Below are 15,707 nucleotides of genomic sequence, written 5' to 3'. Positions count from 1 at the left end.
ATTACAGTGTGAGCCGCCACACCCAGCCCCACCTCCACATTTCTGTTGCTATTTTCCTGCATACATCACCACCTACAATTTTAATTCAAATCTCAATACCTTCTCCTTTGTTTTTATTTACAAATCTCAATGCTTTGTTATCTCCCTGGCTTTTTACCACAATACTAAAAACCATTAAAAGGCAGAAGAAATAGAAATGCCAAACATGTATTTGTATATGCTTGTTTCCAGTGTATATAGGTTAAAGGAAGAGGAGGTGTCCTAGGGAAAAGTGCATTCATCCAGTAAATGAAGCATTTGAACATGAGCATAGGGCCTCATATTACAGTCACCCAACCAATGACAGGAGATGTCAGGGGGTGCAGGTTGGCTTGATCAGAGCTAGGTTATCCAAAAAGAAAACTGGATAATCCCCAAAACTGTGCTCAAATGTCTACCAAGTGTTACAAGAGACCCTATTTAAATCTACCATGACCAGTCTCCCTCCAGGAAGCACAACAACATACATATGTGCTTTGTAGAAATTTACCACCAAGTCGTCCATCTCCTCGGTGTCAATGGTCCCAAAATAATAATCAGTATGTGACTTGATTTTGTTGACATCCTCATCATCCACATAGTTTCCACGTTCTGCCTGGATTGTGTAGGATTCCAGGAGGGCACGAGTCACAGGGGGACAGGGCAGGCACCCAGAAACAATGTGTACCTGGATCTGGAGGCATAGGATGTATCTGTAAGGAACAAAGGGAGAAAAATTAGTTAAGACTGCAGCACTTCTAATCCTTCAATGCTGATGTCCCTTTGGAAAGAAATATACAATATAAACCCGCATCATATCCATAGAAAAAAGGGTATTCTCTATGAAGAAGCCTTCTCTCACTCCTTGGCCTCCTAACCTTTGGTTTATTTACAGAAACTGAGTTTCAAAGGCTAATGAATAGAATGGTAATGTTATTTATTTGTGTTTTTTTTTCTTTTGATATAGAGTCATATTGTTTTGCCCTTGGTAGAGTGCCGTGCCATCACAGCAACCTTCAACTCATGGGCTTAAATGATTCTCTTGCCTTAGCCTCCCAAGTAGCTGGGATTACAGGCACCCACCACAATTCCTGGCCTTTTGTTATTCTTGTTACAGTTGTTGTTGTTTACGTTTCCTGGGGTGGGTTCAAACCCGGCACACTCGGTGTACGTGGCTGGCACTGTAACTAACCACTGTACTACCGGCACCAACCCTAGAACGGAAATTCTTAACTGCTGTTCTGGTCATACTCGATGATTACTGTTAGAATAAAGTAAAAATGCCATCACATCAATTGTCTTCTTAGATTTAAATGTTAACAAACATTTGCTTGCCATTCTAAAGTTCTGAAGATTAATGAAATTTTAAAAATAATGAGAGTCTTAATCATTGGCTAGAAGAAGCTAAGGTTACCCTTCTTTATCATCTCTACCCACTTCACGTTACTTTCTTTTTTTCCTAAAAGAACTTTAACAATTATAAGAAATCCCTACTTTGAAGCCCTTACTTGTCTACTCAGTCCAGCTAAAGAGGTGCCTCACTCAGTTTAGTAGAAAAGGCATGGGCTTCGGAGCCAGGAAGAGCTGGCTCTCTATGACTTAGTGCCATGTTAACTCACTTGCCTAAGGTGAATCTCCTACCTATAAGAGGAGAAGAACTTGACATTCTTTTGAAAGGAAGGGTAAAAATTACATAACATTAATTAGATACCTGCCTGGGAATCAATAACTTAGGAAGTTATAAGAATTATTGGCCATAATAGTTATTCTTATTTAATGTTCCAAGTGATGGACTACATGGACAGAAAGAATCTGAAAAGAAAAAAAATGAATTTTTGTTTTCCACCAAGTAACATGCAGAAGCAAGAGATTTTAAGTGTATTAATTTTTTTTTTTCCTTTCAGGCAAATTACTGATCCTGCTGACGTCACCACCCATCCTCTGAAATCAATGGCCATACCCTCATTCCCAAAGATCTTTTGGAGACTACCATTCCTATTAGCAGCTAGCCAGCTTCACCTTATGGACATTTTTGCCCGGCCTAGGTTTGGGAGCCCAGTCTTCTTCCTGCTCTCTACACAAGATGGTCAAATGGGAAGTGCTGGTGCAACTGATCTAGATTGCGTGCACAACCCAGCACACAATCTAGATCAGTTGCACCTGAATTACAACCCAAATCTTTCATCAGGCAGGGCAGGGACTCTGCTCGTCATCATCATCCCTGTCCACGGGTAACAAAGTACTCGCTACATGACAATGCTTGATGATTTTCTGAAAGAATAGATGTTGTCTCTCTATCACTAACATTGAGAATTTCTGTGGCTTGCAGGAACACTATTTAGAATGAGGAGTAGATGCTTCCTCAACCCATACAACAATATGAGCATCAGAGGACTTACTTTAGGAAATTAAATTTTAAACTATGGTTCCTGGTTAGCCTCAGATTCTTAGCAATGGTGCTAGTTCGCCACACTTTCTCATACTTTTATGACCCAACCACAAAGATTCCATCTGGTTGCTTCTCACATGGCTCCCATCCCATTTTCAAAGCATACCTCTAAGTCCTAAAAACTTCAGATAAAAATGGCAAGACATTTCTGAATTTTTAACTCCGTCTATTTCACACAGTGCTATGACACATTACTCTAAATAGTCTTCTCGGCTGCCTCAAAATGTTCACTCAAGTCATGAGAATGATTTCCATGGTGACATTTAAGTTGCCAGGCCACAAGGACAAGAAGGTGGTTGGTCTCAGGCTATACCACTAAAGTCTTTAGTGAACTCAGTAGACAGTATCTTTCCTCCCACTAGACAGGCAGACAGTTAAAGCCCCATTGATACAGAAAACCAAGGTCCTTACCAGTTCAATAAACTTGTAATCATGATCATCCCCCAAAATTACTGCAACAAGGAGAATACACATAGAGAGTGTGTTGGGTCACAATGCCCCAACTGCAAGCATTCTTTACAGGTACTCCAGGGGCTCCTATGGGGAAGCTTCATCTTCTACACAAATAAAGGGGTCAGGTTTTGTGCTCTAAGCAGCTCATTGTGCATAACAAAAGCTCCTTTTCATTATTGACTCACTCAAGAAAATCCAATCAGAGCTTAATTAGTACATTCCTATTCAACAAGAAGTGGTAAAGAAAGAAAGAAAAAGAAAGACCCACCAGTTATCCAATTTTATCAAGAAATCTCTTATCATTCCTTTTTTTTTTTTTTTTTTTTTGAATTGAGACAGAGTCTCACTTTGTCACCCTTGGTAGAGTGCCATGGTGTCATAACTTACAACAACTCCCTTGCCTCAGCCTCCCAAATACCTGGAGTTACAGGCGCCCACCTCAAAGCCTGGCAACTTTTGTTTTCTTTCATTTTTTAGCACGCCTGGGACGGGTTGGAACCCGCCAGCCCCGGAGCCTGTGGCCGGCACCCTATCCACTGAGCTATGGACCGCCCAGCCTGTCATTCCTTTCTAAAGGCATTATTGTGCACTCTTTAAAGTACCTCTCTAACCTGTTACTTGGCAACAAAATTGGCCTAGCAGAGCATCAAAGACACAGGAACCAGAGATGAGCATTTTTTCCCATAAGACCATCTAGTTTCTCAGAAGTGCATACACTGCACACAGTTGACCTTGGCCACGAGATAAGCCATTTTAAAAGGCTGTACATAAAAATGACTGTCACAAAAAGGAAAACACTCTGTAGTTACCATTCAAATTCTCTCAGAAACAGTAAATATTCTCTTCTTACTAACCTGAGTCCTTTATTTGCAATTGAAGTGCAGTATGTCTTAATAGCCCACACACTCTCAGACATGGAATTGGAATAGCTATTGACTCTACAAGGGAAAGCCTACTTAGTTTGGTGGTTTGGGTGGGGTCAGGGCACAAAAAATTACCAGTTCAATTGCCTCTTAAAAATAGTTTCATTTTTCTATCTCTATATCACCTTTGTTATGAGACTAGTGTACAGATACGTGAGTTCTAAAGTAAAAATCACCAGTATTAAAGTTTAGGAGATTAAACATCAGTGACTTTTTAAAAGACCACATAGAAAACAAAGTTTCCCATTATAACATTTTTTTATGTTTCCATTTCTCAAATGGAAAAACCAAGAGCTAAAGGGAGTAAAATTTTTTGAAATTGACAACATTTCAAACTAAATGGGATTACTCAATTCTAAAGAAACTTTTAAAGCTTACCTTAATTAAAAACTGTTAGTTTTCAACCCTGAAATTACTACTATGCTCCCAGAAATAAATAAATGGTATACGGAAAGCTTAATTTAAAAATGCAAAGATAAAGTACCTTGTAATACTCTCAGTCATCTGAGAAGCACATGATGGGTACAATTTGACATTGAAGGTAAAAAGCCAGTTGCGATCTGTAAGAATTAAATATCATGATCATTTAAACAATCAATAGAATAACATTTTTGATAAAACTTAATCAAACGGTACAGACCAATCTCATTGCAGATCCATGTGCAGAATTTTATTTTGGTAAATGAATACAATTTACCAAACAAAAAGAAAATAAAAAATTAGAAATCAACTGCACAAATAACCCATCATTAATATTAATACATTCACTTCCTGAAAAATATTCATTTCTACTTTAATAAATGTTTATATGGTGATCCATTATGCAAACATTTTAATATGACCTCCAAGTAATAGTTTAGAAATAAGATTTCTTTTAACCACAGGATTTTCAGTTGCCAAATATTCTCTGCCATTTTCTTAAAAAAATGAAAATTAAAAAACAAAAAGCATTGCAAGATTTCTACTTTGTTGGGGGAAGGGAATAATACTACTCAGTGTATTACTAATAGGATGTAGTATTTGAATAAAGTGTGAAAGGGATACCAGAAAGGGGAAGGTTTGGTAAAACTTCACAATACTTAAGGACAACAAAATTGTTCCCCAGGCTTTATACAATAAGTTTAAGTATACTCAAATAACATCAAGTTTTCTGTGTTGTGATCTAAAGGATAATCATTCATATCATAAATGACTTTTTAAAAATAAATCTTACCATTTATGCATTAAAACTTAACGTTGTGATGTGTCTCATTTTGAATGCTCAAAATAATAAAACTATAGCGAAAGGGGCAGGTATTACTTTCCTAAGAGGATTCAAATCACTCCATTAGACTGAATTTAGAGTTCTGCTCCAAGTTCACAGGATTTTTAAATAAAAACAAGGCTGTGCATATACACCTTAAAAGATCTCGCCAGATCTCTAATTTCTTGACTTGAAAGTACCATCTTAAGTACCATCTTCTTCTTCAATGTGTCATTTTATCTTTTTCTCCCTGCCAGCACACTCCCTTTCCTCTAACTCAATAGTCCACAAATAGTTTCTGAATGGCTACTGTGGACATATATGCACTTTTGCTGTATTTGAGGCACTACATCACTGTTCTACTAATAATGCCAATCCTACCAAAGTCAGATTTCAGGTTTACTTTACACATATAAAAATAGGATACTGGGATACAGGAGTTTTCTGAGTACTGTTAAATGTTATGTCTCTGGCCTTGCAGCACTTTGGTGACAGCATCAAGCATCCATGCACTGTGTACCAAAACATACTTTTTGGAGGTGACTGCCACTCCAGAATAAAGCAATGTCATCACAGGATTATGGTTTCATAATGTTTCCTTGTTGACTTTTTTCTAGGTATTAACAAAGCACTTGAGTGCCTGGATATGACTACAGGAACAAATTTCTAATAGAATGCCTATGTTTTCTAAAAGGTAATGAAATGTATCCATAACACTAGTCTTTTTCTAAAGTGACAAATACAAATTGTATATATTTCTGGTTCATGATAATATGTTGTAAAGTATGAATACATTCTGGGATGGCTAAATCAAGCAAATTAACATAGTTGTTAAACCTCAGATATGTTTTTGTGTTGAGGACACTCAAAATCTACTCCTAGTCATTTTCAAGTTAAATTTTCATTTCATTTTATATTGCCACATCATCATTTTTACCCAGCTATATAGCAACAGACCTTCTAGCTATAAACAGTTTACATATTAATCATATGCAAGTATTCAACAGATGGAGTCTTTTCAGGTAACTTTGAGAAAATAAAGGTTTTAAAGGCAAATTTTCAACAAGAACAATGAGGTTGATGTTTGTCAGAACTCAAAAATTAACGTTTATCTTCGCTAATTATCTTTTGACTGAAAGCTACAATGAAATTTTGGCAGAGATGAGGCTTAGCGAACTGAGCTGGTTAGAGTGGTCATTTGAAGGCACTCGGAGAATCTATGGGTACATGGGAAGAAAGGAGCAAGCAGGTCTAACTATAAACCCAGATTCAAAGAGTAAAAATAGTGGCCCTTGTGGAACCAATGAGAAGTAAAGACAGTGAAGGTATCAGAGCCCTGGAAAAATGCTGGAGTCTTCCAGAACATCTGCAAACAGCGTACCTATTTTACTCTGGATCCACAGATGTGCTGACTAAACTAATTACACACTTTCAGATCAAAGCTACGCCAATAGCATATGTCTACTAAGAATCAAATTTACAAAAATCATCACATGATTGCATGTCTTCTTGCATAAGAAGACCATTTTCTCATTCTTTCCCAGAAAAACAGTCAGACACTGGGAGGGAACATTTAGGAATGTGAGTTTAGAACTTCCTCAAAAGAAAGAAGCCCCGTCTCAAGAGCACCTCCCCGGAGAACAAGGCTCTGCCTCCCTTCTTCGCCCAGGGACGCCCGGGCACACCGCCCACTCGGCTGCCGCCTCCCGCTCCCTTTAGCTGTCTGCCGCCACCGCCGCCACCGCCGCCTCTTCCCCAGCGGCTCGCCCCTTTTCCGGGGGCCTCTGCCCCCTTCCTCCAGCCTCCACTGTCTCTGCAGCCCCGCGCCCCCACGGAAGCCTCCAGTGGAGGCGGCGGCGACGCCTTTTACCCGGTGCCGTCGCCGCCGCAACTGCCTCGCCGCAGCCCCAGTGCCAGCCCTTCCCGGGGACGACGCCGGCGAGCGCCGCCTCCTGGCCCAGGGCCTCCGTGGAGCACGCGCTGGCCTGAGGCGCCGCTGCGGTCCGACGTGCTCGGGGACGCGGTCCTCCAGCGCCTGCGCGACCGGCAGTGCCTGGAAGCGGCGTTCGGGACCCCGAGACGGGCCTGCCGGGTGCCGCAGCGCACTCACGTTGGGCCCAGCTTAGGCGAAGTGCGCGCGCGGGTGCGCGAGGTACTGCGGGAGGCCGAGGCCGATGGCGCCGCCTGGGCCCTGCTGCACGCCGAAGCCGCGCTGCTGCGTGCCCAACTGGCCGAGCGGCTGCAACCACTCACCCAGGCCGCCTACCTGGGCGAGGTGCGGCGGAGGCTGGAGAGGGTCCGGCGCCGCTGGCTGAGGCTTCGCGAGATGGCTCGGGAATGGCAGGCCGAGCGGGAGGAGGTCGCCAAACTATCCGCCCCGGCAGCGCGCAGCGCGGCGGATGGATGCTGTGCCAGGAACGGTCGTCGCGTGCGGTCAGGATGGCCAGACCGGTCTGGGACTCACCGCTCGCCTCGCCGGGTCACGTGACGAGGTCACGTGGCGCGCAGTCGGACAGGCGGTGACTGAGGGAAACGGGGCTCCTGGAGGCTGAGGCGGCGAGGCGCGGGGGAGCCACAGCGGTTGTCGCCACCACAGCCCGGGAGGTGAGACTGACGTGGGGACCGTTGTCACCCGCCGCAGCAGCCCGGGCGCTGGCGCCGTCCCACACCTGTATTCTATTTCCTAGGATTTTGAGTATTGTTGGATTGTATTCATTAGTGAAATTGGTGTGTGTGTGTGTCTTTTTCTTAATGGGTCCTTTTTATGGTTTTGGTATCAGAAAGATATTTGCTCCAGAGGATGAATTGGGAGTGTTCTTTCCTTCTCAATGTTTTTGAATGGATTCTGCGGCATAGGTATGAGCTCTTCTTTGAATGTTTGTTTAAATTCCGGTGTAAAATCATCTGGTCCAGGACTTTTTGTTGTTGTTGTTAGAAGCTATTTTACTTTTGCAATTACTGTGCTTGATATTGGTGTGTTGAAGAGTTCTAATTCTTCCTGGTTAAGTCTAGGTAGGTAGTATGATTCCAGGTATTAGTCCATTTCCTCCACAATGTTAAATTTCTGGGCATAGCAATTTTTGTAGCAATCAGAGATAATCTCTTGTATTTCTGCGACATCTATTGTTATTTTCCCTCTTTCATTTCTCAGTGAAGTTATTAGAGATCTTACTTTTCTGTTTCTAGTTAGACTAGCCAAAGTTTTATCAATTTTTTTTTATTTTATTTATTTTAAGGAACCAACTTTTTGTTTTCTTAATCTCCTGAATGGTTCTTTTGTTCTCAATTTCATTTTCTTCTGCTCTGATTTTGGTTCTTTCCTTCTGCTAGGTTTGGGATTGGATGGCTCTTTCTTTTCCAGTTCCTAGAAATGATGCATTAGATTGTTGATTTGTGCCTTTTATTATTATTGGCTGTGGGCATGTAATGCAATAAATTTCCCTCTTATGACTGCTTTCTCAGTATCCCGGAGGTTTTTCATCATCATTTTGTTAGACATATCTAATGATTTTCTCTTTGTCTTCTCCTTGAAATAGTTGTGTTTCACATAAGATCATTTAGTTTTTATGATTTGGGGAATGAAAGTTTTTGTTGGAAATGAGTTCAACCTTGATTCCATAGTAGTCTGTAAGATACAAGATATAATTTCTATTCTTTTAAATTAGGCGAGGTTTGATTTGTGTCCTAGGATATGGTTAGTTTTGGAAAATTATTCATAAGCTAACGGGAAGAATGTGTATTTGGTAATATTGGGGTGGTATGTTTTGTAGCGTCATGTTAAAGTCGATTGTTTCTTTGCTCAGTTTGTGTTTGGAGGGTCTGTCCAGTTCTGTCAATAGGGTGTGAAGTCCCTAGAAATTATGCTGTTATAGGATATTATATTGTTCAGACTTGTTAGAGTTAATTTTGTAAATCTGGAAACATTTAATTAATTTGGGTGCATAAATACTTAGGATTGAGATGTCTTCTGGTATTGTTGCCTTGACCAGTATGTAGTGTACTTCATTTTTATCATTCCTTACCTTTTGTGGTTTGAAGCCCAATGTATCTTGAAATTGTGACCCCTGCTTTCTTTTGATTACCATCTGCCTGAAATATTGATTATAATCCCTCAACCTGAGTCTTGTTTTGTCCTTAGCTGTTAGATATGTTACCTGAGGACAGCATATAGTTGGCTTGTGCTTTTGATCCAGTCATCTGGTCTGTGTCTCATCAGTGGGTAATTCAAGCCATTCACTATGGCTTGACTATGATGGATTTGTGTTTGTCTTTTGTGAAGGTTGCCGCCTACATTTATCACTTGTACCATTGAGTAAGTTAGGCTATGACCATTAATTTCTGTGTGTCTTTGCTTGTGGTACATTGTTATGTTCGATGTGTAATATTACTCTGGAATACTTCCTGGACAGGTGGTCTTATAGTGGCAAATTTCTTCAATGTTTGTTTGCAAGGAAAACATTTGATATTATCCATTGAATATGAAACTTAGTTAAAAGTTAAAAAAAAAAGGGAAAATATTAAAAGTACATGTATTGCGTGGTCCGTAAGTAATGCTCCAGGATTAGGAAAAGCAAAATAAAAAGAAAAAACCTTTTCTTCCTAATGACAATAGGTGGCACTTCTTGGTTAAGAAGGGAAAAAAAAAACAGTACTCTGTATTCTGCATCTGGTAGGGGTGGGATGTTATCAGCTAGTTGCCAAAGAGATCCAGTCTTGTTTTCCTGCTTCATTGATGTTATTCTGGGCTTGATAGCTAACTGTATAAGAGGTGAATCCCCATGGGGGTGGTAGAGGCAAATTCCTGAAGCTTATGCCAGACTATGAGGTGGGGAGGCGGGGAAGACTCTGCCATCCAACAGTTCCCTGCAGCCACAGATGGGGCAATGTCGTAGGCATAATCTGCTCACCTCTGCCCATGTGTCCAAGGAAGTCAGCCCTGGGGTAGTTCCAACTGCTGGAGTCAGAAGCATTAACATAATGGGATACTGTGAGGCTGCTCCAAGCTTGGCTCCCTTTGGTGTCAGCCACCTCAAGGTTTTAGCATTATCCACACCTGCCTTGTCAGTCTCCAGTGTCAGCAGTGGGGACCAGGCTGCCAGGCCTCACACTGAACAGGCTCCAGTACCAGATCTGCCCAGCCAGTGGCACTAAAATGATAGCCTGGGTTCAGGCCTCTGGCTTTGTCCCTAAGAGGCAGATTATACTCTCTCCAACCCTTCAACAAAAGGCCAGCTTCTGTGCACCTGAACATCCTGTGGGACCTATATTCCGGCTTGTTTCGTATCAGTCTTCAGGCATGGATGGACAGGCCCTCTCAGAGTTCAGTTCAATCCCCAGTCCACTCCTACAGAATGCCATGGTGGGGTGTGGGGAAATCACCTGCAAAATTAATCCCCCATGGATTCCACATGCAGGCTCTCTCCCTGGGTTGCTGCCGTACTTTGCATCTGCTTTTCATGCGTGCCTCTCACCCTTCTTAACGTTTTGCTCCTGGTTCTCCATTGTGTCTCACTGTGCCTTTGCAATGTTGTTTCTGGACAGCACAATCCAGATGGAGGCACCTACAGACTCCGCTCATCAGTTTTACTGAGAGCAGCTGATGAAGAAATGTCTCTAGTCTGTCATCATGGAGCCTCCCTTTCTGCATTCTTTTTAAAATCCATCTGGGTATTTATGGACTGAAAACAGATTAGAAGATTTTTTATATTTTCACAAAAATGAATGGATTATTTTGTTTCAACGTATTACTGGTGTAAAACTATTTCACGTTACATGGATCATTTTTGTGATGCTACAGTCCTGACTATAGGTATGCCCATCACTCATATGGTATTCACAGTACCCACTAGGTTGGCTTAGTCCATTTGCCTCCTTCCCTCTACCCCTTTCCCTTGGTTGATTTCCACAGACTTTTACTTCCTTCTATGCACATGTGAGCTCATCAGTTAGCTCCAATTTAATAGTGACTGTATGTGGTGTTTGTTTTTCATTCTTGAGATATTTCACTTAGAAGTATGGTCTCTAGTGCCATACAGATTGTTGTAAAAGGTATTAATTTATCATTTTTTTGTGGTTGAGTGGTACTCCATGGAATACATGTACATTTAATTAGTCTACTCATGAATTTGTCAGCACTTGGTTTGTTTCCACATATTGGCAATAATGAATTGTGCTGCAGTAATCATTCAAATGCAGGTGTCTTATTGGTAAAATAATTTCTCTTTTGGGAAAAAAACCAGTAGTGGGACTGCTGGGTCAAATTGTAGGTCTACTTTTAGTTCTTTGAGAAAACTTCATTCTCATTTTCATAGAAGTTTTACAAATTTGCACTCCAACCAACAGCATACAAAAATGCCTTTCTCTCTGTGTCCATGTCAGCACCTGTTGATTTGGGAATTTTAATAAATTCCATTGTAACTGGAGTAAGGTGATAATGTCATTGTCAATTTAATTTGCATTACCCTAATAAGTCATGAAATTGAATATTTTTTCGCATGTTTACTGACCATTTTTTCTGATTTTTGAGAATTGTCTTTTCATGTTTTTTTGCCCACTTGTTTATAAGATGGTTTGTCTTTTCCTGTTGGTTGCTTGAGTTACTTGTAAATTCTAGTTACTAGTCCTTTATTGGAAGTGTAATTTGTGACTATTTCTTCCATTCTGTTGGTTGTCTGTTTTGATCTGGTAATTGTGTCTGTAGCAGTGCAGACGCTTTTTAGCTGAAACAAATCCCAGTTTTGGTTTTGCCATGATTGCCTTTGGGGTCTTTTTCTTAAATTCTTTTCCTAGAATCATATTTAGAAGAGCTTTTTCTACATTTTCCTCTAGAATATTTATGATTTTGTGCCATAAATCTTTTGTATATCCTCAGTTTGAGTGGTGAGAAGTAGTGGTCCTACTTCATTCTGGTGCATGTAACAATCTAATTTTCCCAGAGCCATTTATTAAATATAAATAGGGCTTCTTTTCCCCAGTGTATGTTATTGCCTGCGTTGTCAATGATAACTTTGTTGAAGGTAGGTGGTTTTATGTCTGGGTCCTCCGTTCCATTGGTGTATTTCCATATTTTTGTAGAGATACCATGCTGTTTTTGTTAAACTACAAGGCTATAGTTTCATAGTATGGCTTCAAGTGTGGCACTGGGAGTCTTACAGATTTGTTCTTTTGGTTAAGATTGAGGCTCTTTTATGGCTCCAAACAAAGTATAAAATAATTTTTTTCTTTATCTGTGAATTATGACTTTGGCAACTTGATGGAGATCGCATTGCATTTATTAATCACTTTAGGTAGTATTGATATTTTAACATTATTGTTTCTACTAAGTCAGGATATTTGTTTATACCCTCTGCAACTTTGTTGTTCAGAGATTTATTGTTTTCCATGATAGAGAAATTTTACTCTCTTACTTGCATGTAAGTATATCCCTACTTATTTTATTTTGTTTTTGTTTTTATGAATGTTACTTAGTCTTTGATTTGACTCCTGGCTTAACTGTCATTGTTATATAGAAATAGTATTAATTTATGTATATTGGCTTCTTATCCTAAGACTTGCTTAATTTATTAATTCCAGAAGACTCTCGGTAGAACCTTTGGGATTTTCTAGGTACAAGATTATATCATTGGGAAAAAGCGATGTTTGACCTCCACTTTACCAGTTTGGATACCTTTAATATTCTCCTCTTTTTTGTCTTGCCTAGGACTTCTAGCACTATGTCAAAAAAGAGTGGTGATAGTGGGAATCCTTGTCTTACTCTAGTTCTTATTTGCAATGCTTTCAACTTTTCTCCGTTGAATAAGTTAGTTGTGTGTTTTCCAAATATGACTTTTATAATTCTGAGATATTTTCTTTCTATGCCTAGTTTGTTCAGGGTTTTTATCATGCCTTGTTTGCTATCCTTGCATATGGAATGAAGTCATCTTGGTGCTTGATTTTTTTTTTTTTTTTTTTTTTTTTAGTATACTGTTTTATTCAGACTGCTAGTTTTTGTTTTTGTTTTTTTTTTTAGGGTTTTTGCACCTGTATTCATAAGGGATATTGGTTTCTACTTTTCTTTTGTTATCATTGTGTCTTTCCCTGGCTTTTGTATGACTGTAACATTAGCTTCATAGAATGAGTTAGGAAGGTTTCCCTTTTTCTCAATATTATGGAATAATTTCTATGTTATATGTGCCCAGTATTCATTGTAGGTTTGACAGAATTCAGTTATGAACATATCTTGTGCAGGGCTTCTCTTTTTTGACTAGATTTTTCCTTACCGGTTTAGTCTCACTTTTCTTTATTTTTTTTTTGGTCTACTCAGTTTTATTTCTCTCTGGTTAAGTGTTGGAGGTTGTGTGTTTCTAGGATCTTTTCTATTTTCTCTCTGTTCTCTAGATTATGTGCATAGCAATTTATCTAGTATTCATGGATGATTTATTTTTATTTATTTTTTTATTTTTTTCTTTGTCTTAACTTTTTTTTTTTTTTATTGTTGGGGATTCATTGAGGGTACAATAAGCCAGGATACACTGATTGCAATTGTTAGGTAAAGTCCCTCTTGCAATCATGTCCTGCACCCATAAAGTGTGACATAGATGATTTTTTTAATGAAAATTTTGAAATTATTAATGTTCTGTTATACATATTGTATTCTCTCAGAACTGAGGGGGAGGGGAAGGCCCCACTCAAGTGAGGTAACAAACTTGCCATCAAAATTTAATTATAACTGACAATGTTATGGTTAGTCCTTAATTCCTGAGAATTTGAACATAATTATGTTTCTGTGAACTTAATAACAAATGCTTGTAATGTTTAAAATTATATGTTTGAAAAGAAATTCAACATATCAACATGAATATGTTAGCAAGGCAAACCATCATCCAACTGTATGTCTGAAAATGTCTGTTTTCTACATTATGTGCATAGTGATTTATCTAGTATTCATGGATGATGTTTATTTCTGCAGTATGTATTTCTGCAATGTTATCCTTTTCATTTCTGATTCAGCTTATTTGGTTCATTTTTCTTCTGTTCTTAAGTAAGAGCAAATTTCAAGTTCTCAACTCTTTTGTTTCCTAGATAAACTTTCTATCATTTCCCTCTGTATACTCCTTCTAGGATTCCTTTCTTAAATATATTGATCAACTTGATTGTGTCTAGTCAGTTTTATACTCTACTTTCAGTTTTCCTTTTTAAAATTTTGTTTCCATGAATCAATCTGTATAACAAATATGTCTTATTTTTTTCTGTTTGTTCCGATTCATTAATTCTACTATTGTACATGCATACTAAATATTTCAACTAAGGTATTAAATTTTTCAGGTCTGCAATTTAAATTGGATGCGTCGTACAGTTTTCATCTCTTTGTTAATATCTCAGTTTCCTCAGGCATAATTTTGATGATTTTATTCTCTGTGTAATGCTTTTGCACGTAGTGTATGTTTAAGATGGTTATTTTTAATTCTTTTTCAGATAATGCAAAGATCTCCGTTTCTCAAGGGTTAATTCCTAAAAATTTATTTTGTTCCAATGGGACATGTTTTCTGTATTATCTGTATAACATCTAATCTTGTAGTAAGTTCAGTTAATAGTGTTTTTGTAGTACACTGTTACGTTACAAATTTACAATTGTATATTCTTTACTCAGTAGAATGTGTTTCTACTTCATGTAAGTAAACACAAAAAATGTAAATTCTCCATCTTTTCTTCTATCTGAATAGTGTTCCATGCTATACATGTACCACAGTTTGTTAATCTATTCAGGAGTTGATGGGCACTTGGTTTTCTTCCATGTCTTGGCAATTGTGAACTGAGATGCAATAAACATTCTGGTATAAATGTCCTTATGGTAAAATAATTGTTTTTCTTCTGCATAGATACCTAGTAATGGGATTGTGAGATCAAATGGAAGGTACACTTTTAGTTATTTGAGAATTCTCCGTACTTCTTTCCATAGAGGTTGAATTGGTTTGCATTACCACCAGAAGTGCAAAAGTGTTCTTTTCTCTCCACATCCACGTCAGCATCTGCAGATTTGGGATTTTGTATGGTGGGCTAACCTCACTGGAATTAGGCAATATCTGTAGAGGTTTTGCTTTGTATTTCTCTGATGATTAGGGACAATGAGTCTTTGTTCATGTGTTTTTTGGCCATTCACATGTCATCATCAGTGAAGTTTCTGTTCAAGTTTCTTCCCATCTTATGAATGGGGTTGTTTGCTCTTTTTGTTGATTAATTTGAGTTCTCAGTAGATTCTAGTTATCAGCTTTTTGTCAGATTCATAGCATGCAAATACATTGCCCATTCTGAAGGCTGTCTGTTTGCTTTAGCTGTGGTACCTTTAGCTATGCAGAAGATTTTTTGCTTAATGACATACGATTCATTTATTTTTGATGTTTCTGCAACTGCCAAGGAAGTCTTGTTCAAATAAATCTTTTCCCAGGTCTATTTGTCCAGAGTTTTCCTCAATTTTCTGTTAGAATTTTTGGTTTTGTGTCTTAAATGTAAATCTTTTATACAGCAGGACTCAATTTTTGTCAGTGGTAAGAGGTGCTGATCCAATTTCAATCTTCTACATGTGGCTAACTAGTTCTCTAAGCACCATTAAATAGTAATTCTTTTCTTCAGTGCATGCTTTTGT

This window comes from Nycticebus coucang, unplaced genomic scaffold (genome assembly GCF_027406575.1).
Source record: "Nycticebus coucang isolate mNycCou1 unplaced genomic scaffold, mNycCou1.pri scaffold_43, whole genome shotgun sequence".
Classification (NCBI taxonomy): Eukaryota; Metazoa; Chordata; class Mammalia; order Primates; family Lorisidae; genus Nycticebus; species Nycticebus coucang.
Note: the sequence above shows the minus strand (reverse complement) of the source record.